General features: G+C 39.9%; 21 non-coding genes across 21 annotated transcripts; all 21 read left to right on the top strand.

The window, feature by feature from the left end:
* The first annotated feature begins 596 nt into the window (after window positions 1-596).
* trnan-guu (transfer RNA asparagine (anticodon GUU)) lies at window positions 597-670 on the top strand. The gene has a single exon. It is a non-coding gene; the product is annotated as a tRNA-Asn (tRNA).
* Window positions 671-1,205: 535 nt separating this feature from the next.
* trnan-guu (transfer RNA asparagine (anticodon GUU)) lies at window positions 1,206-1,279 on the top strand. Its single transcript has one exon. It is a non-coding gene; the product is annotated as a tRNA-Asn (tRNA).
* Window positions 1,280-1,577: 298 nt separating this feature from the next.
* Window positions 1,578-1,651, top strand: trnan-guu (transfer RNA asparagine (anticodon GUU)). The gene has a single exon. It is a non-coding gene; the product is annotated as a tRNA-Asn (tRNA).
* Window positions 1,652-1,915: 264 nt separating this feature from the next.
* On the top strand, window positions 1,916-1,989 carry trnan-guu (transfer RNA asparagine (anticodon GUU)). Its single transcript has one exon. It is a non-coding gene; the product is annotated as a tRNA-Asn (tRNA).
* A 299-nt stretch (window positions 1,990-2,288) lies between these two features.
* On the top strand, window positions 2,289-2,362 carry trnan-guu (transfer RNA asparagine (anticodon GUU)). The gene has a single exon. It is a non-coding gene; the product is annotated as a tRNA-Asn (tRNA).
* Window positions 2,363-2,663: 301 nt separating this feature from the next.
* trnan-guu (transfer RNA asparagine (anticodon GUU)) lies at window positions 2,664-2,737 on the top strand. Its single transcript has one exon. It is a non-coding gene; the product is annotated as a tRNA-Asn (tRNA).
* Window positions 2,738-3,035: 298 nt separating this feature from the next.
* On the top strand, window positions 3,036-3,109 carry trnan-guu (transfer RNA asparagine (anticodon GUU)). Its single transcript has one exon. It is a non-coding gene; the product is annotated as a tRNA-Asn (tRNA).
* Window positions 3,110-3,413: 304 nt separating this feature from the next.
* trnan-guu (transfer RNA asparagine (anticodon GUU)) lies at window positions 3,414-3,487 on the top strand. The gene has a single exon. It is a non-coding gene; the product is annotated as a tRNA-Asn (tRNA).
* Window positions 3,488-3,781: 294 nt separating this feature from the next.
* On the top strand, window positions 3,782-3,855 carry trnan-guu (transfer RNA asparagine (anticodon GUU)). The gene has a single exon. It is a non-coding gene; the product is annotated as a tRNA-Asn (tRNA).
* A 295-nt stretch (window positions 3,856-4,150) lies between these two features.
* trnan-guu (transfer RNA asparagine (anticodon GUU)) lies at window positions 4,151-4,224 on the top strand. The gene has a single exon. It is a non-coding gene; the product is annotated as a tRNA-Asn (tRNA).
* A 676-nt stretch (window positions 4,225-4,900) lies between these two features.
* On the top strand, window positions 4,901-4,974 carry trnan-guu (transfer RNA asparagine (anticodon GUU)). The gene has a single exon. It is a non-coding gene; the product is annotated as a tRNA-Asn (tRNA).
* Window positions 4,975-5,276: 302 nt separating this feature from the next.
* Window positions 5,277-5,350, top strand: trnan-guu (transfer RNA asparagine (anticodon GUU)). Its single transcript has one exon. It is a non-coding gene; the product is annotated as a tRNA-Asn (tRNA).
* Window positions 5,351-5,649: 299 nt separating this feature from the next.
* On the top strand, window positions 5,650-5,727 carry trnan-guu (transfer RNA asparagine (anticodon GUU)). Its single transcript has one exon. It is a non-coding gene; the product is annotated as a tRNA-Asn (tRNA).
* A 291-nt stretch (window positions 5,728-6,018) lies between these two features.
* Window positions 6,019-6,092, top strand: trnan-guu (transfer RNA asparagine (anticodon GUU)). The gene has a single exon. It is a non-coding gene; the product is annotated as a tRNA-Asn (tRNA).
* Window positions 6,093-6,774: 682 nt separating this feature from the next.
* trnan-guu (transfer RNA asparagine (anticodon GUU)) lies at window positions 6,775-6,848 on the top strand. Its single transcript has one exon. It is a non-coding gene; the product is annotated as a tRNA-Asn (tRNA).
* Window positions 6,849-7,147: 299 nt separating this feature from the next.
* Window positions 7,148-7,221, top strand: trnan-guu (transfer RNA asparagine (anticodon GUU)). Its single transcript has one exon. It is a non-coding gene; the product is annotated as a tRNA-Asn (tRNA).
* A 306-nt stretch (window positions 7,222-7,527) lies between these two features.
* trnan-guu (transfer RNA asparagine (anticodon GUU)) lies at window positions 7,528-7,601 on the top strand. Its single transcript has one exon. It is a non-coding gene; the product is annotated as a tRNA-Asn (tRNA).
* Window positions 7,602-7,903: 302 nt separating this feature from the next.
* trnan-guu (transfer RNA asparagine (anticodon GUU)) lies at window positions 7,904-7,977 on the top strand. Its single transcript has one exon. It is a non-coding gene; the product is annotated as a tRNA-Asn (tRNA).
* Window positions 7,978-8,277: 300 nt separating this feature from the next.
* Window positions 8,278-8,351, top strand: trnan-guu (transfer RNA asparagine (anticodon GUU)). The gene has a single exon. It is a non-coding gene; the product is annotated as a tRNA-Asn (tRNA).
* Window positions 8,352-8,652: 301 nt separating this feature from the next.
* On the top strand, window positions 8,653-8,726 carry trnan-guu (transfer RNA asparagine (anticodon GUU)). Its single transcript has one exon. It is a non-coding gene; the product is annotated as a tRNA-Asn (tRNA).
* A 1,487-nt stretch (window positions 8,727-10,213) lies between these two features.
* On the top strand, window positions 10,214-10,287 carry trnan-guu (transfer RNA asparagine (anticodon GUU)). Its single transcript has one exon. It is a non-coding gene; the product is annotated as a tRNA-Asn (tRNA).
* The last annotated feature ends 14,525 nt before the right edge of the window (window positions 10,288-24,812 follow it).

Below are 24,812 nucleotides of genomic sequence, written 5' to 3'. Positions count from 1 at the left end.
GCTTCAAAATACCTCAAGAATAAAGACTTAGATGACACTTTCACCCTCTTTTTTTAACAGTTCTTTTTTTGTTTGTTTATTTTTGTTTTTCTTTTTATGTGGGAGCCCTTTCATGCAAATGCAAACCACAACTCACCCCAATCCCTACTATGAAGATGTGTGTGAAGCTATGTGTGACATTGAGCAACCAAACGACCAGGGGTAGGAGATTTTTTGAACCTCTATTCATATTACTGATAAAGATTAACATGGACATTCATAAAGACAAGAAAAATATCCATTATATTTTAACTTGTTGGGATGCACTTCATTCATTCATTCATTGAAAGTTACACTTCAAAGAGTACACAAGTTTTCATGATGGCCAACTCACTTTAAACCAACATTGCTATCTAGAGGAGCCAAAGAATACAACAACTGGTTCATAAAACCTTATTTTCCCATCACTACCTGAGAGCATAGATCATTGTCTACCTGACAGTATGTGCACACGGGAGACAAATTATGAGTTGAGTCTCATGTGGTCATATGTTTGCCCTCATGGGATTTTGCCACATCACTATCCTTTAAAAACTGAATCAAACTAACAGTACTCTGTCTCTGTGGCGCAATCGGTTAACGCGTTCGGCTGTTAACTGAAAGGATGGTGGTTCAATCCCACCCAGGGACGACCACTTACTTATTACTTTGTTTGGTTCAAATTTCACTGTAGATGGAAGTTATATGTAGTTGTTGAAGAGCAGGCAATTCTCTTACCAATTGGTAATGATGGGCAAATGAAGCTTAAAGATCATACTTAAACCTCTTGATGTTTTTACTTAGACTTCTAGATGGCACTCTGTTCACCAAAGAGCTGAAAGCTAATGATGGGCAAATGAAGCTTCAAGATGATTCATGAACTCGTTGTTGTGTTTACTTAGACCTCTAGATGGCAATCTTTTCACCGAAGAGCTAAAACCCCACTAATTTGCCATTTCTTAAAACCCCTCACTTTAAACCAACATTGCTATATAGAGGAGCCAAAGAATACAACTGGTTCATGAAACTTCATTTCTCATCACTACCTGAGAGCATAGATCATTGACTACCTGACAGTATGTGCGCATGGAAGACAAATTATGAGCTGAATCTCATGTGATAGTGTTTTCCCTGGGATTTTGCCAGATCACTATCCTTTAAAAGCTGAATCAAACTAACAGTACTCAGTCTCTGTGGCGCAATCGGTTAGCGTGTTCGGCTGTTAACCGAAAGGTTGGTGGTTCGAGCCCACCCAGGGACGTCCATGCTTTCTGAAATTATTACTTCGTGTTTGGTTAATATTTCCCTGTAGATGGAAGCTATTTGTGGTTGTTGAAGAGCAGGCAATTCTCTTACCAATTGGTACTTTAGAGGCCACTGTATAGTACTATGTCATAAAACTTCATTTCCCATCACCACCTGAGAGCATAGATCATTGACTACCTGACAGTATGTGCGCATGGAAGACTAATTATAAGTTGAATCTCATGTGATGTGTTTTCCCTGGGATTTTGCCAGATCACTATCCTTTAAAAGGTGAATCAAACTAACAGTACTCAGTCTCTGTGGCGCAATCGGTTAGCGCGTTCGGCTGTTAACCGAAAGGTTGGTGGTTCGAGCCCACCCAGAGACGTCCATGGTTTCTGTAATTATTATTTGGTGGTTGTTGAAGAGCAGGCGATTCTCTTACCAATTGGTGTTTTACAGGCCACTGTATAGTACTATGTCATAAAACTTCATTTCCCATTACCACCTGAGAGCATAGACCATTGACTACCTGACTGTATATGCGCATGGAAGACAAATTATGAGTTGAATCTCATGTAATAATGTGTTTTCCCTCGGGATTTTGCCAGATCACTATCCTTTAAAAACTGAACCAAACTTAGGATACTAAGTCTCTGTGGCGCAATCGGTTAGCGCGTTCGGCTGTTAACCGAAAGGTTGGTGGTTCGAGCCCACCCAGAGACGTCCATGCTTTCTGAAATTATTACTTTGTGTTTGGTTACAATTTCCCTGTAGATGGAAGCTATTTGTGGTTGTTGAAGAGCAAGAAATTCTCTTACCAATTGGTACTTTAGAGGCCACTGTATAGTACTATGTCATAAAACTTCATTTCTCATCACTACCTGAGAGCATAGATCATTGACTACCTGACAGTATGTGCGCATGGAAGACAAATTATGAGGTGAATCTTATGTGATAATGGTTTCCCTGGGCTTTTGCCAGATCACTATCCTTTAAAAGCTGAATCAAACTCACGGTACTAAGTCTCTGTGGCGCAATCGGTTAGCGCGTTCGGCTGTTAACCGAAAGGTTGGTGGTTCGAGCCCACCCAGGGACGTCCGTTCTTTCTGAAATTTTTACTTCGTGTTTGGTTAAAATTTCCCTGTATATGGAAGTTATTTGTGGTTGTTGAAGAGCTTGCAATTCTCTTACCAATTGGTACTTTAGAGGCCACTGTATAGTACTATGTCATGAAACTTCATTTCTCATCACTACCTGAGAGCATAGATCATTGACTACCTGACAGTATGTGCGCATGGAAGACAAATTATGAGGTGAATCTCATGTGATAATGTGTTTTCCCTGGGATTTTGCCAGATCACTATCCTTTAAAAGCTGAATCAAAGCAACAGTACTCAGTCTCTGTGGCGCAATCGGTTAGCGCGTTCGGCTGTTAACTGAAAGGTTGGTGGTTCGATCCCACCCAGGGACGTCCATGCTTTCTGAAATTATTACTTCGTGTTTGGTTAAAATTTCCCTGTAGACGTAAGTTGTGATTGTTGAAGAGCAGGCAATTCTCTTACTAATTGGTATTTTACAGGCCACTGTATAGTACTATGTCATAAAACTTCATTTCCTATTACCACCTGAGAGCGTAGATCATTGACTACCTGACAGTATGTGCGCATGGAAGACAAATTATGAGTTGAATCTCATGTGATAGTGTTTTCCCTCATGGGATTTTGCCAGATCACTATCCTTTAAAAACCAAACCAAGCTTATGCTACTAAGTCTCTGTGGCGCAATCGGTTAGCGCGTTCGGCTGTTAACCGAAAGGTTGGTGGTTCGATCCCACCCAGAGACGTCCATGGTTTCTGAAATTATTACTTTGTGTTTGGTTACAATTTCCCTGTAGATGGAAGCTATTTGTGGTTGTTAAAGTGCAGGCAATTCTCTTACCAATTGGTACTTTACAGGCCACTGTATAGTACTATGTCATAAAACTTCATTTCCCATTACCACCTGAGAGCGTAGATCATTGACTACCTGACAGTATGTGCGCATGGAAGACAAATTATGAGTTGAATCTCATGTGATAATGTGTTTTCCGTTATGGGATTTTGCCAGATCACTATCCTTTAAAAGCTGAACCAAACTTACGTTATTAAGTCTCTGTGGCGCAATCGGTTAGCGCGTTCGGCTGTTAACCGAAAGGTTGGTGGTTCGAGCCCACCCTGAGACGTCCATGGTGTCTGAAGTTATTACTTTGTGTTTGGTTAAAATTTCCTTGTAGATGGAAGCTAGTTGTGGTTGTTGAAGAGCAGGCGATTCTCTTACCAATTGGTACTTTAGAGGCCACTGTATTATGTCATAAAACTTCATTTCCCATCACCACCTGAGAGCATAGATCATTGACTACCTGACAGTATGTGCGCATGGAAGACTAATTATGAGTTGAATCTCATGTGATGTGTTTTCCCTCGGGATTTTGCCAGATCACTATCCTTTAAAAGCTGAATCAAACTCATGGTACTAAGTCTCTGTGGCGCAATCGGTTAGCGCGTTCGGCTGTTAACCGAAAGGTTGGTGGTTCGATCCCACCCAGAGACGTCCATGCTTTCTGAAATTATTACTTTGTGTTTGGTTAAAATTTCCCTGTAGATGGAAGCTATTTGTGGTTGTTGAAGAGCAGGCAATTTTCTTATCGATTGGTATTTTACAGGCCACTGTATAGTACTATGTCATAAAACTTCATTTCCCATCACCACCTGAGAGTAGAGATCATTGACTACCTGACAGTATGTGCGCATGGAAGACAAATTATGAGTTGAATCTCATGTGATGTTTTCCCAGGACTTTGCCAGATCACTATCCTTTAAAAGCTGAATCAAACTAACAGTACTCAGTCTCTGTGGCGCAATCGGTTAGCGCGTTCGGCTGTTAACCGAAAGGTTGGTGGTTCGAGCCCACCCAGATTCGTCCATCCTTTCTGAAATCATTACTTCGTATTTGGTTAAAATTTCCCTGTAGATGGAATTTGTGGTTGTTGAAGAGCAGGCAATTTTCTTACCAATTGGTACTTTAGAGGCCACTGTATAGTACTATGTCATAAAACTTCATTTCCCATCACCACCTGAGAGCATAGATCATTGACTACCTGACTGTATGTGCGCATGGAAGACAAATTATGAGTTGAAGCTCATGTAATAGTGTTTTCCCTCGGGATTTTGCCAGATCACTATCCTTTAAAAACGTAACCAAGCTCATGGTACTAAGTCTCTGCGGCGCAATTTGTTAGCGCGTTTGGCTGTTAACCGAAAGGTTGGTGGTTCGAGCCCACCCAGGCACGTCCATGCTTTCCGAAAGTTTTACTTCGTGTTTGGTTAAAATTTCCCTGTAGATGTAAGTTATTTTGGTTGTTGAAGAGCAGGGAATTCTCTTACGAATTGGTAATTGGTATTTTACAGGCCACTGTATAGTACTATGTCATAAAACTTAATTTCCCATTACCACCTGAGAGCATAGATCATTGACTACCTGACAGTATGTGCGCATGGAAGACAAATTATGAGGTGAATCTCATGTGATAATGTGTTTCCCTGGGATTTTGCCAGATCACTATCCTTTAAAACCTGAATCATACCTACTGTACTCAGTCTCTGTGGCGCAATCGGTTAGCGCGTTCGGCTGTTAACCGAAAGGTTGGTGGTTCGAGCCCACCCAGGGACGCCCGTACTTCCTGAAATTATTACTTCGTGTTTGGTTAAAATTTCCCTGTAGATGGGAGCTATTTGTGGTTGTTGAAGAGCAGGCAATTCTCGTACCAATTGGTATTTTACAGGCCACTGTATAGTACTATGTCATAAAACTTCATTTCCCATCACCACCTGAGAGCATAGATCATTGACTACCTGACTGTATGTGCGCAAGGAAGACAAATTATGAGTTGAATCTCATGTAATAATGTGTTTTCCCACGGGATTTTGCCAGATCACTATCCTTTAAAAGCTGAATCAAACTCATGGTACTAAGTCTCTGTGGCGCAATCGGTTAGCGCGTTCGGCTGTTAACCGAAAGGTTGGTGGTTCGAGCCCACCCAGGGACGTCCATGCTTTCTGAAATTTTTACTTCGTGTTTGGTTAAAATTTCCCTGTATATGGAAGTCATTTGTGGTTGTTGAAGAGCTTGCAATTATCTTACCAATTGGTACTTTAGAGGCCACTGTATAGTACTATGTCATGAAACTTCATTTCTAATCACTACCTGAGAGCATAGATCATTGACTACCTGACAGTATGTGCGCATGGAAGACAAATTATGAGATGAATCTCAGGTGATAGTGTTTTCCCTGGGATTTTGCCAGATCACTATCCTTTAAAAGCTGAATCAAAGCAACAGTACTCAGTCTCTGTGGCGCAATCGGTTAGCGCGTTCGGCTGTTAACCGAAAGGTTTGTGGTTCGATCCCACCCAGGGAGGTCCATGCTTTCTGAAATTGTTACTTCGTGTTTGGTTAAAATTTCCCTGTAGATGTAAGTTGTGATTGTTGAAGAGCAGGCAATTCTCTTACCAATTGGTACTTCAGAGGCCACTGTATAGTACTATGTCATGAAACTTCATTTCTCATCACTACCTGAGAGCATAGATCATTGACTACCTGACAGTATGTGCGCATGGAAGACAAATTATGAGGTGAATCTTATGTGATAGTGTTTTCCCTGGGATTTTGCCAGATCACTATCCTTTAAAAGCTGAATCAAACTTATGGTACTAAGTCTCTGTGGCGCAATCGGTTAGCGCGTTCGGCTGTTAACCGAAAGGTTGGTGGTTCGAGCCCACCCAGGGACGTCCGTTCTTTCTGAAATTTTTACTTCGTGTTTGGTTAAAATTTCCCTGTAAATGGAAGCTATTTGTGGTTGTTAAAGAGCAGGAAATTCTCTTACCAATTGGTACTTCAGAGGCCACTGTATAGTACTATGTCATGAAACTTCATTTCTCATCACTACCTGAGAGCATAGATCATTGACTACCTGACAGTATGTGCGCATGGAAGACAAATTATGAGGTGAATCTTATGTGATAGTGGTTTCCCTGGGATTTTGCCAGATCACTATCCTTTAAAAGCTGAATAAACTAACAGTACTCAGTCTCTGTGGCGCAATAGGTTAGCGCATTCGGCTGTTAACCAAAAGGTTGGCGGTTCGAGTCCACCCAGGATCGTCCATGCTTTCTGAAATTATGCTTCGTGTTTGGTTAAAATTTCCCTGTAGATGGAAGTTATTTGTGGTTGTTGAAGAGCAGGCAATTCTCTTACCAATTGGTAATTGGTACTTTACAGGCCACTGTGTAGTACTATGTCATAAAACTTCATTTCCCATTACCACCTGAGAGCGTAGATCATTGACTACCTGACAGTATGTGCGCATGGAAGACAAATTATGAGTTGAATCTCATGTGATAATGTGTTTTCCCTCATGGGATTTTGCCAGATCACTATCCTTTAAAAGCTCAACCAAACTTACGGTACTAAGTCTCTGTGGCGCAATCGGTTAGCGCGTTCGGCTGTTAACCGAAAGGTTGGTGGTTCGATCCCACCCAGAGACGTCCATTCTTTCTGAAATTATTACTTCGTGTTTGGTTAAAATTTCCCTGTAGATGGAAGCTATTTGTGGTTGTTGAAGAGCAGGTGATTCTCTTACCAATTGGTATTTTACAGGCCACTGTATAGTACTATGTCATAAAACTTCATTTCCCATCACCACCTGAGAGCATAGATCATTGACTACCTGACAGTATGTGCGCATGGAAGACTAATTATGAGTTGAATCTCATGTGATGTGTTTTCCCTCGGGATTTTGCCAGATCACTATCCTTTAAAAGCTGAATCAAACCTACAGTACTCAGTCTCTGTGGCGCAATCGGTTAGCGCATTTGGCTGTTAACTGAAAGGTTGGTGGTTCGATCCCACCCAGGGACGTCCATGCTTTCTGAAATTATTACTTCGTGTTTGGTTAAAATTTCCCTGTAGATGGAAGTTTTTTGTGATTGTTGAAGAGCAGGCAATTCTCTTACAAATTGGTAATTGGTATTTTACAGGCCACTGTATAGTACTATGTCATAAAACTTCATTTCCCATTACCACCTGAGAGCGTAGATCATTGACTACCTGACTGTATGTGCGCATGGAAGACAAATTATGATTTGAATCTCATGTAATAATGTTTCTCATGGGATTTTGCCAGATCACTATCCTTTAAAAACTGAACCAAGCTTATGGTACTAAGTCACTGTGGTGCAATCGGTTAGCGCGTTCGGCTGTTAACCGAAAGGTTGGTGGTTCGAGCCCACCCAGAGACGTCCATGGTTTCCGAAATTATTACTTCGTGTTTGGTTAAAATTTCCCTGTAGATGGAAGCTATTTTTGTTTGTTGAAGAGCAGGCAATTCTCTTACCGATTGGTACTTTAGAGGCCACTGTATAGTACTATGTCATAAAACTTCAGTTCCCATCACCACCTGAGAGCATAGATCATTGACTAACTGACTGTATGTGCGCATGGAAGACAAATTATGAGTTGAATCTCATGTAATAATGTGTTTTCCCTCGGGATTTTGCCAGATCACTATCCTTTAAAAACTGAACCAAGCTTACGGTATTAAGTCTCTGTGGCGCAATCGGTTAGCGCGTTCGGCTGTTAACCGAAAGGTTGGTGGTTCGAGCCCACCCAGAGACGTCCATCCATTCTGAAATTATTACTTCGTGTTTGGTCAAAATTTGCCTGTAGATGTAAGTTATTTGTGATTGTTGAAGAGCAGGCAATTCTCTTACGAATTGGTATTTTACAGGCCACTGTATAGTACTATGTCATAAAACTTCATTTCCCATCACCACCTGAGAGCATAGATCATTGACTATCTTACAGTATGTGCGCATGGAAGACAAATTATGAGTTGAATCTCATGTGATAGTGTTTTCCCTCGGGATTTTGCCAGATCACTATCCTTTAAAAGCTGAATCAAACCAACAGTACTCAGTCTCTGTGGCGCAATCGGTTAGCGCGTTCGGCTGTTAACCGAAAGGTTGGTGGTTCGAGCCCACCCAGAGACGTTCATGCTTTCTGAAATTATTACTTTGTGTTTGGTTAAAATTTCCCTGTAGATGGAAGCTATTTGTAGTTGTTGAAGAGCAGGCAATTCTCTTACCAATTGGTATTTTACAGGCCACTGTATAGTACTATGTCATAAAACTTCATTTCCCATCACCACCTGAGAGCATAGATCATTGACTACCTGACAGTATGTGCGCATGGAAGACAAATTATGAGGTGAATCTCATGTGATAATGTGTTTTCCCTGGGATTTTGCCAGATCACTATCCTTTAAAAGCTGAATCAAACTAACAGTACTCAGTCTCTGTGGCGCAATCGGTTAGCGCGTTCGGCTGTTAACCGAAAGGTTGGTGGTTCGAGCCCACCCAGGGACGTCCATGCCTTCTGAAAGTATTACTTCGTGTTTGGTTGAACTTTCCCTGTAGATGTAAGTTATTTTGGTTGTTGAAGAGCAGGCAATTCTCTTACGAATTGGTAATTGGTATTTTACAGGCCACTGTATACTACTATGTCATAAAACTTCATTTCCCATTACCACCTCAGAGCATAGACTACCTGACTGTATGTGCGCATGGAAGACAAATTATGAGTTTACTGTTTTAGACTAGCTCTATAAAATATTGCGACATTAAGAACAAAGTCAACTTTGTCACTTCAAGATTCCTTCGTTAAGTGCACCTGCGTGAAAAGTTTTTGGTCATTTTCACGTTCTGCAGGACCTAAAACTTTTCACGCAGGTGCACTTAACGAGGGAATCACACGGACACTCCATTAGGTACATCGCCATTTTCAAGTGTACCTAATAACAGGCCACTTTATTAGGGAAATATCATGGTCAAAGGTCACAGGTGTCAAGCTTTAGTCCTCGGGGCCGCATTCCAACATGTTTTCCAAGAGTCCCTCGTTAAGTGCACCTGCGTGAAAAGTTTTTGGTTATTTTCACGTTCCGCAGGAGCTAAAACTTTTCACGCAGGTGCACTTAACGAGGGAATCACACGGACTCTCTACCCTATGGAATCCTCACTTACGTTACATGGAATATATATGGTTTTATGGAGCAGCTCACAAGCAAATAGTTATAATGGTTATATGGGGCAGCACACGAGCAACTGTTTTGCAAATTTTTCTATGATAAAAATTTTAGTTCTCATTGGGATTTGAACCTAGGTTGGTGGGGTAAGAGTCCCAGGAACTAACCACCACACTATGGAACCCTCACTCACATTGCCTGGAATATATATGGTTTTATGGAGCAGCTCACAAGCAAATAGTTATAATGGTTATATGGGGCAGGACACGAGAAACTGTTTTGCAAATTTTTCTATGATAAAATATTTTAGGTCTCACTGGGATTTGATCCCAGGTTGCTGGGGCAAGAGTCCAGGGAACTAACCACTACACTATGAAACCCTCACTCACATTGCATGGAATATATATGGCTTTATGGATCAGCACACAAGCAAAATAATGGTTACATGGGGCAGCACACGAGCAACTGTGTTGCAAATTTTTCTATGATAAAACATTTTAGGTTTCGAACCCAAGTCGCTGGGGTGAGACCACTAACCACTACACTATGAAATACTCACTTATGTTACATGGAATCTTTTTTGCACCACGGACCGGTTACGTGTCAGAAATGTTTTCGCGGACCGGCCTTTATATGAACAAATAATACATTTATATGAATAAATAATACATTTATAATAAATATATAAATACGATGAAATAAAATAATACGACTATTTCTTTCTTTTAGTAGGTTTTTTTTTAGTTTTTCCTTGCCCTCTTGGGAGCTTAAGATCAGGGTTTTTTGCCAGATCACTATCCTTTAAAAGCTGAATCAAACTCACAGTACTAAGTCTCTGTGGCGCAATCGGTTAGCGCGTTCGGCTGTTAACCGAAAGGTTGGTGGTTCAAGCCCACCCAGGGACGTCCATGTTTTCTGAAATTATTACTTCATGTTTGGTTAAAATTTCCCTGTAGATGGAAGCTATTTGTGGTTGTTGAAGAGCGAGCAATTCTCTTACCAATTGGTTATTGGTACTTTATAGGCCACTGTATAGTACCATGTCAGATAATTTATGCAGACTTGAATCCCATGTTGCTTTTCTGTTGCAACTCAAAGCACAATTGGACAATATCAGATCAGAAGCCTTTAAGGAGCGTTGTTCTTACCTTCATTGGTGGTGATAAAGCAACTCACCAGCTCTAAGGAATATAGAAATGATGTGACTTCTTAGCATGACATCCCTCCTCTCATGAGAAAGACACAACAGATTAAGTACATTCATGAATATAAACCCACAGAACAAATCCTGCTCATTGAATTGCAATTATTTTGTTAGTCCCTTTGTCCTTAGAATACAAATGTATTAAGCCACAAATGAAGCAAATGCCTGCCCCGAGATATGCATGATTTATTTCATTTATGTATTCATTTTCATTTATTTTGGATGTAAAACTGCGTAATGTCCATTACTGGCCATCTGTATTACAAACATTCTAAACAATTGCCTGGGCTGAAGTGTAATTTGCCCTCCTCAGCAGAATAAGCCATCAACGGGGAAAAAAATCTGACTATTTTCTCTGCATGGTCTCCAAAACACTGCAGCAATAAACACATTTATTTATGAAATCCCAGCATGAGCTCCAACTTACAAACCATAAAATGGTTTATGTAATTGTATCAAGTGAAAGTTGGTCGAATATGCATTGCTTAAACCCTGCAACACACACAAGTAGAACATCCATAAATTGATAGTTTAACTGCACCTATGTGAGGAAAAAAGGCTTAAACTTTCCAATTTTGACATGACTTGAATTACAATTACAGTTGGTTCTGCTTATATACAACTGGGAAAAAATATATTCACAACAGGTTAAAAAAGTTTGGCAACAAAATGAATAAATAAATTATACATGAATAATATGCACTCACGACCTAGCCAATAATAATGTTTCTGCCTATAAAGCACATTACCATATCCCATGTTCAAAATATCACTCTTTAAATAATCTCATTATTAAAGAAATAATAGAAAATGCATTTATTAATGAATACATTATCAACATTGCAGTGATTATAAAATTATGTTGTAGTAACTACGTTACAACGTAACAGAATCCTTGTACAGACTATGGTGAACTAAAGCAGGGGTGTCCAAACTTTTTGCAAAGCAGGCCAGATTTGGTTAGATGAAATTGTAAGCTAAAAGAGTGGTCATGCAATTATTTTTAATAAAGCTTCCCTTCTATCAATGCAACCCCAGATGAGTTGCTTGACAAGTATATACATGGATTATTCACCAAATCTGTTTCACTGATTTAATTTAACTTTTTCCCTTTTATTTACAAAACAGTCATGATGACACATCAATGTCTCTCGCGGCAATTTTCTTGAACAACGAAATTCCACAAAAGCTTTTAAAGCAAAGCTAACACTCTTTTATAAACCTGATATTTATTAACCGACAGCACAATGACTACAAATTGCACATCAGCACACTGTACCTTTGCCTGCTCTTCAGGTCATGGTTGTTTTTCTCATCTGAAGTTTGCCAGCGATAACTGCAATAAACTCTGGATCTGTTATTCAAATCAGTACATTAGTATTCATTAAAGTGCAGCTCTCTACTGTATGTCTCTAAACCCAGTTGCCTTGATGGATTATGACACTGTTCAAATTAGAAGTGAAGGGAGTGCAGACATCGACCAAGGTCCATTCAATATTTCCTGAGAATTTAATGAAAATGTCTTGATCTGGCCCAGGATTTATTACCTTCCCCTTTGATTCATGTTCCACCACTGAAGTTTCAACAGAGCTAACGTGGTATTAAAAAAAGTGAAAAAAACAAGACATAGAAATTAATTTAACATAAGGTCTGATATTACAAAATTAGAGAAAAAAACTGCGAAAGTAAGTCATCATAATAATGGAGAACATATTTAAATACTGTGTAATACATATTATTAAATAGTTGTATAGTATTAGTATTGTATTACACAGAATTAGTTATTGGATTTCTGACAACAACAACAAAATAATGGAATCCTTTCCCCTAGATAAGTTAAATAAATTGGTATAGTGTATGATCAGAATTACATGTCCCTATCACCCTGAATGATCGCTTGCGAATCGCAAGTGCGTGTGGACAACCAGCCATTCACACTTACTTCACACCTCTGAACTCTTAGGTAGGCCCACTAACTACTACAAACACTGTGTCACTGACAGAGGTGTGAAAATTTACCAAACTTTGCAGGTGCTTCATTTATCCATCGTACCTGTCCCGGGCACCCTTCTGTTATTGGCTGTTCGTCCTTATTTGTAATATAAATCGTTCATCCACCCGTCAGTCCTCGTTATTTTAAAAAGGCTTCCTCATCGCTTCCTTACGTCAGTCAATCGTCATTACATTACCCTCCTGAAAAAATCATAGTCGAACTGATGACAAACCTAATTTGATTAAAATAGTGCAATGTGTCAGTCCACTCCTACCCCCATCACCACACCGCTACCCAGGAGAACAAGAACCCGCCAGTTGGACTCAACGCAGAGCCCCTAAACCTCCGCCCACGTCACTAGCCGTGAGCCTTCTAACGACCCACCTCCCACCCTTTTACTATGGTTACACACTGCCAATCCCGGCACCTTGTACATGTCACCATTAGTGGTGCAATGTATGAAAATTGAACGGGTTGGTGGTGATACGGGCCACTGATTTGCTACAACCTGCCCACTCAGCTCCCCAAAGAATGTACGTATGTGATGTATTACCACCATTGCTTGCTGTATTTTCAATTGGGGAATGTATTTTTTGAACTCAAAGTCAATTCCATTAATTCTAGTCAAACAAACTACAATTTCCATTAAATTACTTTCTTAGATTGTTGTCAAACAGCCTCTGAGGGTTGAAAGAATGTTATTGAGTGCATACAAATTCTTGAAAAGCAGCCCTACAAAAAGTGTGATACCGGAGGTGAAAGTGTGTGACACCCCTTGCGAAACAGCCTCCAAAGGATGCGTCAAACCTATATATTTTTTTTTCTCTTTCATTCACGTAACTTGTTAAAACCCTCCAATGATGAGTGTGTGCAAGCAAGTTTGGTCACTATATTTTGGTGGGCCTAAGGATTAGGATGGAGGCAAACACTGTTTTAGTAAAAATTCAAAGTCTTTGTGAATCATAAAGGTGAGATAAATGAGTAGCTTTGATGTTTAACAGTTGATAGAGTAATTGCAGGAGCACCGTTGTACTAGGGGAAAGTGCTCCAATATAGTGATCCCTCGCCACTTCGCGCTTCACTTATTGCGGCCTCGGTTCATCGCAGATTTTTATGAAAACAAATATTGCGGATATATTCGGTGCATCACGGCTTTTTAGGCGTTACTTGGAGCGAAGCAGGACAACCAAATGCTACACGGGCTCACACTAAGTTTATTATTTTATTTTTTTTACTATGTGATGAGATGTGATTTTTTTTTCTTTGGGAGTGAAATGAGATGGGAGTGAAAATAATTTTGCCTACCTTTTGTCCTGGTCTCAGCAGGGGTTAATTATTGAATAAATGACGGTGTCCACGAATCACATATCTGCTGAGGCTGTCGAGAATTCTTTATTATTCTTGCTCTAAATCAGATGTGATGCTGCTGCGTCTGTGTATGAAAGACTAAATTGAGTTGAGGGCACAAACATGGCGATTGGTAAAGTCATGCAATGAGCTAACAACAATTTGCGGCTCGGTGGCGCACTGGTGCGCACGTCCACCTCACAGTTAGGAGGGTACGGGTTTGATTCCACCTCCGGCGCTCCCTGTGTGGAGTTTGCATGTTCTAACCGTGCCCGCTTGGGTTTTCTCCGGGCACTTCGGTTTCCCCCCACATCCCAAAAACATGCTTGGTAGGCCGATTGAGCACTCCAAATTGCCCGTAGGTGTGAACGTGGGTGCGAATGGTTGTTTGTCTCTGTGTGCCCTGCGACTGGCTGGCAACCGGTTCAGGTGAGTGTGTCATTATGCATCATTATCTGAGGGGGTGGACGATTGCTCTCCAGTCTCCATCTTCACGCCTTCGCAAAGTTGGAATGATAATACTACAAGGACAGGCATAGAAGCAGCCAGAAGATGATATTGCCAGCACTAAACTTGAAAGATTAATTGAAGAAAGAATCAAATCCACTGTGAAACATCTGAAGGCAAGATTCAATTGCCTCCTAGGCAAGTGTAGTCTCCTGTATCATAAACACATGAAGATGAGAAATATTATTGATCATTCACTATGATTCATTTACTTTTCCAATAGGAGTGCTTTTGAGTCTAATAACATAACTCTCAAATGCTTCAAGATTTGCAACCATAAAAGCCGGACATTGGACCAGGAGGCCTTAGTAGACCATGGTACTGAGGACCTTGCATTTCTGTTGGATTTCTTCTCCACAGTCCTGAGAAGGTAAGAGTGATAGGATAAGAGAGTAGTGGAAACCGACTATAATTTATAATATAAAGCTAACCATCCCATTTCATCAAGGTGCTCCCGGAATTTAAGATTGCCTGGCCACGATAAGAATTACAGAGATCTTTGTGATCAGTTTAGAAACTGCATTGCCACAGCTGTGGCTTTGCCAGTTTAAATAAGTAGTTTTGATTTTATGATTGAGAAATTCAATGACAGTTTATTCAATATTTGCATAGTTACAAAACATTTAGCAACCTCGATTGCCAGAGATGTGAGTCACCCGGCTCACTCTTTGTTTGACCTTCTGCCCTCTGGGAAGAGGTACAGGAGCCTGCGCTCCCGCACCACCAGACTCGCCAACAGCTTCTTTCTCCAGGCTGTTAGGGCCCTGAACTCGCTACCCCCTTCTGCGTAGCGTGCGGCACTGTTGCGCTATTTTCGGGAATGTCTGCTGTACGCACACTTGCTCCTTTTTTTTTTCTGCTCCTCTTATTTATTTTTTTATTGTTGTGTTATTTATTCATTATTTATTCAGCACACTTTTGTTATACTTGTTTACTTGTTTCTCTGTTGTGAGCCATGTCTTGTCACCGTGGGATAGGGGGGAACGAAATTTCGGTTTCTTTGTGTGTCTTTGGCATGTGGAGAAATTGACAATAAAGCTGACTTTGACTTTGAAAATTACCGTGCTGCCCCCCGTTTTGAATTATTATTTGAAAAACATTTGATAAATTTCAATATCTTTAAAAACAGGAATAAAATGGACAAATTTAGGATTTGGTTCATATTTCTGTCTGAAACATGTCAAACAATAGTTGAAAATGTGTGTCATTATTTTCCCCAGTAAATCACCCGTTTACAAATGTCCTACAGGGATTGAAGACAGAGATCATCACTTATGTGCTCTTTCAGAGTTTGAAATGATGGGATTGTGTTATTGGATGACAAACATAAATAGTGTACATATACTAAGTTACAGGAGAAGACGTCGGAGAAGCCAGCAATCACACAAGTCATGTACGTTTTAAATCATTGCAACAGTGAGCCTTGATCTGCCCATCCTGTGTAACTTAGTGTTTGAAATTTGGGACAGTATATCCAATAACCGCTCTGGGGGAAGGCCCTCACGCAGTTGTGACCGTGTGCTGAAGTGATCAGAGTGTAAAACAGAGTTGAAAGAAGTTTTATCAGGCGATACAGCTGATTCTTTCTTGTAACTTGGTCCATGTCTTTGATCAAACCAGGGCAAACTATGGCTCGCAGATCACAGACGTCCCATAAACATACATCAGGTCCCTCATCATGACAGAGCTGTCATCTATAGAATTTCCAGATTCCATGCACATATTTTACTATTACGTATTTTATTTATTTTGTGTATGTCAACTCTCCCTGTCCCTTTGCACATTATCAGAATGTATAGAAATATTAATGTTTCATATTCATGAACTGAATCTTGCCAAACTTTACGAGCCACCGGAGGATAGACTCTTCTTGTCCTTGGCATTCTTGCTGCTAAAAGAACAGTTATGTGTCACTACACTATACCCACAAAAAAACTTTAGCACTAACATGAAAGTTCTTCACTATATGAAACACTTGGGTCTTAGTCTTACAAATAGTTGAAAACAGGAAGCCTTCAACCAACAAACACTGTGTATTGGTTCAAATGTCCCGAGGCTAAAAGAATAAAAACATTGTCAGCCAGGAGCTTCGCTTTGATTTGTTTGTCCCCACTTCAAACAATACAACATTGAGAGAAATGCATGGGCACAAAAGAGCATTTCTGACGATTCTTCACACCAGATCCTTGAAAGCTGTGTTGTGATGTGAGTCCAAATTGGAAGCCATTTACCAACATTGAGCTGCCATAATTCTCCCCCCGTGAGGGTCCCAAGCCACAGCTTCCTTCTTCAAGAAGTTCTTTGTTTGTTTTTCATGTATTTGCTTGACGACAATACAAAGAAAACCACTCAATTCTGTACTACTTCTACATTGAACTCAAAACTTAAAAAGTAATACGCATGTGAAAGTAACTATGGAGTGGTCCTAATATTTTCAGGGGGAACATTTACTAAACTATACTTGGACAAAAGAAAGCACACAACCTTAGTGGAGTCAACAAATCACAAGAAAAAAGCAAAAATACTCGACATAAGAACCAATCAATTTGAATATTTCACAACACAAGGTAAGGATATCTTGGTAGGATACAAAAGCATAAAATGATTCACAGTATTGTACCTTGTTGTAAAAAATATATATAATAAAAGAGTTCTAAAAAACACATTTACAGTATGGACACTCCACCGTACTTTTAACATTCCAGATGGGATATGGCTCAGCTACATGCTAATAGTACTGAATCGTTGACACGGCAATGTGTCCTACTGTACTTGTTGGAATACAAACCAGCCACGGTTCATCAAAGTGGAGCTGTGGTAACTGATATTAAATCAATTTGCAAATCAAATTGCAAGGCGGCCGCCCAATTTTGTATTGCCCCCAACCAGAGCATAAAAGCTCCTGTTGTACCAAGTACCAACTAGTATCGTGAAGTTTAGGTGCCAATAATGACACAATTCCATAATTCCCAAATATCACTATTTAAAAAAATTAAATGAGACTAATTATCAGCCAAAGCGCAGACGGGCTGCCATTCAGCACGTCGCAACGAAGGCAGAAGCCTGTCTGTGACACACATCAGCCAGTTAACCAGCCACTGTCTGAAGTAACAAAACTTCAGAAAATAGCACAACAAAAAATGCGTCTGTACATCTGTAATAAACCTACTCAGTCGTATGCATTGATACAATATACCTTTTTATTTGTTGTTTGTATCTTAAATTTTTCATGCTATATTGCAGTTTGTGCGTGTGTATGAGAGAATTTGTGATAGACGTATTAACCTTTGTGCACTTAATAGAAAGTTACTATATGAAATAAATGTATTTAGTTGCTGCATCAGTTTACAGTTCTGCCACATCAAAAATGGTAGATGTGATGACAGTGCAGAAATGGGTCAATGGTCAATGAACTTACTTCGACTTGAACTAAAAACTACATCAGCTTATTCAAAGCTGATAGGGATTTCTGACAGCAAATGAACTGACCAGTCAGAAATCCATTATTTCCTAAGTTAAGCTTTTTGCTAGGCTAAGCACAAATAATGCACCTCTTGGTGACCTTGCTTACCTTGCTTGCTTTCTGAAAAACAAGCACTTTGTCATATACACATACATGTATAGACTACAGAGAACTCACACACACATGAACAATGGACCTAAAATGCATATTATTAGATGTGGGATGAAGCCAGAGTAACTGGAGAAAACTCGCACAAAGGGAGAGCATACTGTATGAACTAATGAGAGCTGTGAGCAGTGAACTTGGGATCTAATTGGTATGTTTTAACCTTTTTTTAATTTTGTTTTTTCAACTGTTGAACAAGACGACATCAGCACAGTGAGAAAAAAAAATTGTCATCAGAAGAGTTTTGCCCTCCCAAAAAATGGCAAATTCTGTGGGTCCCATACTTAAAAGAGGGAGCAGCTAGATGACGCAGATGAAGCGGCTGGTTGCCGCTTGCATTTTTTAGCGTGTCAATTTTATCCATCCATTTTGGAGAAATAATGAAAAAACTACCGTATTTTTCGGGCTAAAAGTCGCTCTGGAATATATGTCGCATTAGCCATAAAATGCACAATAAAGTGAAAAAAAACATATATAATCGCTCCCGAGTATAAGTCGCATTTTGGGGGAAATTTATTCGACAAACTCTAACACCAAGAACAGACATGAACGAGCAACAACAGGCTAAACGATACGGTATGCTAACGTGACATAAACAAAAACGAGGAGCCGAGAACGGGGCTGACGTAACATTAACAATGGTTCAAATAACTATAACATAAAGAATACATTTATCAAACCATCTGTGTCACTCCAAATCATACAGTATTAGTATTATTAGTATGTATTAGAAAAGCTTTGTGTCACTATGGTCTATTAAAAAACATACAGTATCTTCAAAATACTGACGAAGCTGTGTCTGGGATTAAGTGGCTCCTGGATGGCTTGACTGACAGCAAGACCAAACAAGCAGTCTCCCCCTTCGGCGAAGACAAGTCATGTCGCGTAGCATTTCCCCACAATGTAAACGACTGTTTACTTCACTGTAAAATCATGAGATGGGGGGTGAGTTGAGTCTCCTGTGCGAATCAGGAAAGTTTGCAAGCAGGCACTTTGTATGCAGCAATGGTTGTTTTTAAAGTGGACTATATAATAAAGCTGAGTAACGGTGACTGATAATTAGCAAACATGAGCCTTCTGATACTCCAGAATTACTTCTGGGATCGATAAAATATTCATCCAGCCTTCTTAAAAATTGCCTTTGTGTCATTTAGGCTGGTGAAAGAAATTTGAGGTATCAGTAATTATGATGCTTTTATTTTACAACAGCTAAAGGAGGCTCCTCTGCTCTCTCTGTTTGATAAACCAGGAGATGAACTTCCAGGTCAAATTTATTGTTGTTCGGTACATTGTGCATAGTGTACTGTTCAACATTTTCATACTTTGTAGCATGTGACAAAATAAACATGATTGCACAGTTAACCCTAATCAAATTGCTGTGTATAGCTGTGATGCAGAGTAGAGATGCTGACCCATTGTGACCACCTTTCATTTGTATTTTTATGACTCCACAAAATGTTACACTTCTTGGCGACAATCCTTGCCTCCTTTTTCTTACGTCTGACCCTCCATTGTCCTGTTATTGTGCAAGTATGCGTACAGACTCCACGGGGAGAGGATGTAAGCAGGACACAGATGAGGGAGTCACAAAAACGCACTCTGGAGATAGCAGGAATTCATTGGAAAATTGGAAAAGACAGTGGACTATGGTGTGCGTGTGTGCGTGTGTGTGTGTGTGTGCGCACGTGTGTGTGTGCACGTGTGTGCACATCATCACCGTCAAGCACAAGTTTCTGGGGAATTTGTTCTATAGGGATTTGGTGTGAAAGTGGACAAAAGCACACGCACGTTCACACACACGCGCACACACACACATGCACACACAATCAGTGGGTTTAACTAGGCTTGACAGGGCCCAAACTGGGTCATGGAGAGAGTTAGGACATGTTTCTCACACATTAGAGGTTGTTTCAGCCAAAGTGACTTTGCGTTTTGCAGGGATGTTTTAGTAAAAGTTCTCAAGCTAAAATCTGATTTAAATGTGAAAAAGCAAATGTCTTGAAGACACCCATGTGTAACGGCCTGTGTTTAGGCAGGCAACTCGCACAGCTATCACGAAAGGCGGTACGGCATCTGCAGATGGACAAACGCCATCGATGACTTTACTCAATGTTACCTTGAAATTTCACAATGCTTTTGTGTAACATTAACAATCAACAGTATTCCTATAAAATAACCCAAACACATTAAACATCTTATCTGTATATATATATATATATATATATATATATATATATATATATATATATCAAAAGGTAAGGGCCACACAAACCAAGGACAAATACACTAACATATATACATACATACATAAATATATACCGTATTGGCCCGAATATAAGACGACCCTGATTATAAGACGGCCCCCTCGTTTTCAAGACTCAAGTTTGAAAAATGACTTTTTGAACACCAAATTTAATTTTTAGACAGAAAATAACATGCTTTTTCTCTTGAATACATTGTTATAATTATTTGTTTCAGATGTACTGTAATTATTTTCTGTCTAAAAATTAAAGTTGGTGTTCAAAAAGTCTTTTTTTGACATATATACATATATAAATACATATTCTCCATTAAAAATGAGCATTTCTGAAGGCATTACTCATTTAAATATTCCCCCTAAATGAATGGATAAGATAGAAAATAACCTACAAAATACTGAGTTTGTAAGTGAAAAACGGACCATCATGGATTTTGTGTCCCTTTAATAAGAAGCAAATTAAAATATGCTTTCTGTTTTTGAACTAAAATATTATGGCTAATGTGTTGAAACATATTGTTCTGTCTCTATTGTATTAGATTGGATTACATTTGTTTTAGTGGATTATATCTTTAGTCCATGGATGAGGGTGAAATATTTTAATGATTGCACATTACAGCTGATACATGAAAGCTATGCTCATTTGCATGAATTAAACCCCTCCACCACTCGGGCGTATGCGACAAACTAAAGGCTGCTGTCCAATAAGGTACTGCCCCCATGTGGTTCTGAAACTATTAAATCAAATGTAAATGTTAATTAGAATCATACCTACTACAGTATTCCAGCATAGATGTATGTCATGCATGATATTCAATTTAATTGATCATGTATTATAAAATGAATTGTATCTGGATACGTTACGTGAAACGAAAATTATTTTGAACGCAACAGAAAAATAAATTACTGTTCTGGACAGGTAATCACAGAGAACCTTTTAAGCTTCATAAATCCCTCTGATGTAACTGGCCCAGCTTGTGATTTCTGTTCAGCCTCAGACAAGAAAAGAGAAAAAGACCATATCGGCAACTGTCATTTGAATGCTTCTTGGATACACCTTTTATACATAATTTATACTATAATAAATTTTATACAGACATTTTCAAATCACTCAACAAAAATTGCTCAAAACAGAAACAAGATAGATATCTTGAAAACAGCATACCATTGCCAAGGCTGATAAAAAAAAGTCAATATGTTTAATGGACCACTTTAACATTTTCTTTGGCTCAAATGCCCTCCTTCACCAGGTTTCATGAAAACTGAAAGACCTGCAGAGAAACCTAAGAAAATGATTTAGTTTTGGGCATAACTACAAGATGAATTTGAAATGTGCATCTACATATTTTATGCTCCTCCTGATAGTATATTTTTGAAACCAGATGTCGGTTTTGGATTTGGCATGTTTGGTAGATATTTTAATACTGTGTTAGATAAACAACCTTCCCCAGATAGGAAACAGCTACCCCTGAAGAAAATAACGAAAGCGCTGATACGAAGACTCATTATTATGTTGGCGTATGTTGATGTCCAATTGTGAATTGTATATGTTCTGCGTGCATGTGTGTGCGTGCGTTTCAGCCATATCGTGATATTAGGTGTGTTCTCCTAAAACACTTCAGGCTAACCAGGTGCATTCAGCTTGTGGCTGCGTGTGACTGTCCTCGTCATAACACATGGAACAAAGCCAGCAGCTCACTTATCCAAGCAGATGCAAATCCAAGCGACTGTGGGTCTGAGAGCGCTTGGCTCTGCAGGCAGCTTGTAACCAAAAAGGTCATTATAATGACTCCCAGAAGCGAAGGAGCTTGGTGCGTTGCTGACGGTTGTACTAACAAGTACAAATAAGTGGATTTGTGGACTAGAAGATCATTATTTTCACTGGCTTTTCCAGATGACGTAAAAGTGCTGGTTTGCGCCTCCAAAGATTCCTGCTTCTCCTCGACCGGGAATGAGGAACACAGAATAATTAGTCTGGGAGTTGTTTGAAAAGACCACCTTGATGTTGTACATGTGCTCATTTTCATTTCATCCACGAAGCACATTGCACCACTCGCAATGAACTTTGTGCTAATCTGCTGAGTGCCACAATAACATCAGGTATTATTTAAATGTCTGTGGGAGACTTTACTATTTGTCAATCTCGGGAATTATTACAAGGATCGCTACAGTATTTTGGATTTCATGGATATTTACTAGCGTAGCTGGGGTGGGCCTGTCCTGACTCTGGCGTGCGACTGTCCTGATGGCGTTGCAAGCCTGATTCAGAGGACACACGTTGAGATGAGGGCAGTATGGTCGTGTCGACTGTGTTAAGTTTATGTACAGATCTGTTATGTTTGCCGCATTGAAGGGGGCGCATACTGATGACATGAGCTTGGAGGCATCAGTGCGTAGTTTAGGCGGTTGTGACCGTCTCAAAGTGTTCACCTGTTGAGAGCATTGAATAACGGAATAAGGACTTTTTATGATTATGAGAGGTCAGGTAACAGAATCCCAGAACAGACTCAATCCAATTACCAAAATGTTTTATTTAACTAAAGGTGCTGGAACACATGAAAATAAACAGGAGGTAAATAATCGAACGAAAAAGGAAACGCATGAGGTACTCAAAAAACACACAATTTAACCAAGATGCACATGTATTTGGCGACGATAAAGACAGGAAGACAACACAAAAATCTATAAGCGCATGAAATTAGTACTTGAAATACAAGAGAAAATGGCTTACGGACACAAGGCATGTGGAGGCACCACCTTTCCAATCTCACTTGCACCCTGTAATGTAGAACCAGTAGCATTGACCACATACATGACAATATCTTGAGCATCGTGTTCTATTACTGGAAATTAATATGGTAGCAGAGGATGGTTCTCAAACAACTACAGATTAGTTCAGGGCTTTGACGAAGGGAAGTTTGACGAAGGGAAGTCCGACAAGAATTGACTGAATTGGAAGTGGAGTTGGAAGATGGCAGAGCAAGAGACATCGCCCTGGAAAAACGAGCAGATGATCTGAACAAGGATAACGAAATGACCACATTGATTCAGGAGCTCGATAAAGATTTCATGAGAGAGGAAAACTACCAATTAAGCATACTCTGAGTTCGACCAGATATCAAGGAAAGATGCCATTATGATGTGGGAATACGGTGCAGACCGAACACAAATACAAGATTTGTAAGTTCAATATGATTCTGCCTGACGCAATTTTGGCGTTTAAGCTGTTGGATACTGCCAGACACAAAGGACAAACAACTGGTCTTAACTGTATGTGAAATGTGCACTTTTGCTGACATGAAGTCAGCAAGCAAACAGGTATTTGGAGATAAGAGTGAGCCAAAAAGCAGAGCAATTAACCTGAGTGCAGACATCGATTACCACACACAACAATAAAGAACAGTCACAAGCCCAAAGTAGACATGCTCGAGGACCAACCTCAGGCACCAACTCCCTTGATGAATCCAGAAGACAAACAAAGTGTGGAATTTGTTAGAGCACATACTACCACTGGGTACAAGATTGTCCTGACAAGAATTGACATATTAAGATGACAAGCCAAGGTAGGAATAACAAAGTGCTACCCTGAAACAGTACTTTACGACTAAGTTCAGTGGCCTAGTAGTAGAGTGTCCACCCTGAGACTGGAAGGTTGTGGGTTCAAACCCCGGCCGGGTCATACCAAAGACTATAAAAATGGGACCCATTACCTCCCTGCTTGGCACTCAGCATTAAGGGTTGGAATTGGGGGGTTAGATCACCAAATGATTCCCGAGCGCGGCACCGCTGCTGCTCACTGCTCCCCTCTCCCCCAGGGGATGGATCAAAATCACATGTGGATGGGTTAAATGCAGAGGACAAATTTCACCACACCAAATGTGTGTGTGACGATGATCATTGGGACTTTTTTCTTTTTTTTATCTGAAGAGAGCAGGGGCCGTGCTAGATTCGGAGAAAGATACTGCAACCATAGATGTTAGATGTTACATCCTCAGGACATTACCGTATAAATATATCAAGAAGAGAATCCCCACGTGATACATATGAGAACATAGTGTTAGCCATGACATAGAATATTGCTGAAGAACAAAAGCACAATGCTTTATTGAAACTTCACAAACAGTTCGGCCATGCCAAAGTTGATGAATTCAAGAAAGTGCTCATGAAAGCTGGAAATGTTGATGTTGACATCACTACTTTTCTAGAAGAAATGGTCCACAAGTATGAAATATGTCTCAATCATGGCAAGTGTATGCCTAAACCAGCTGTTGATCTGCCCATGGCTTCACGTGATGAGACTGTAGTTGTGGAATTACATGAACTGTGGTACCTTCACATTATTGATCCTTTCACTCGTTTCAGGGCCGGCAGCATTGTCATCATTCTAAAATTGGAGTGCAATAGTGAAACACTTCATTTATTACTGGATTAGTGCCCACGGCCTGCCAAAGTGACTTTTCAGGGACAATGGCCTCCATTAAATTCCCCTTGAAT

This window comes from Syngnathus scovelli, chromosome 1 (assembly GCF_024217435.2).
Source record: "Syngnathus scovelli strain Florida chromosome 1, RoL_Ssco_1.2, whole genome shotgun sequence".
Taxonomy (NCBI): Eukaryota; Metazoa; Chordata; class Actinopteri; order Syngnathiformes; family Syngnathidae; genus Syngnathus; species Syngnathus scovelli.
This window is presented reverse-complemented; position numbering and strand designations above follow the sequence as displayed.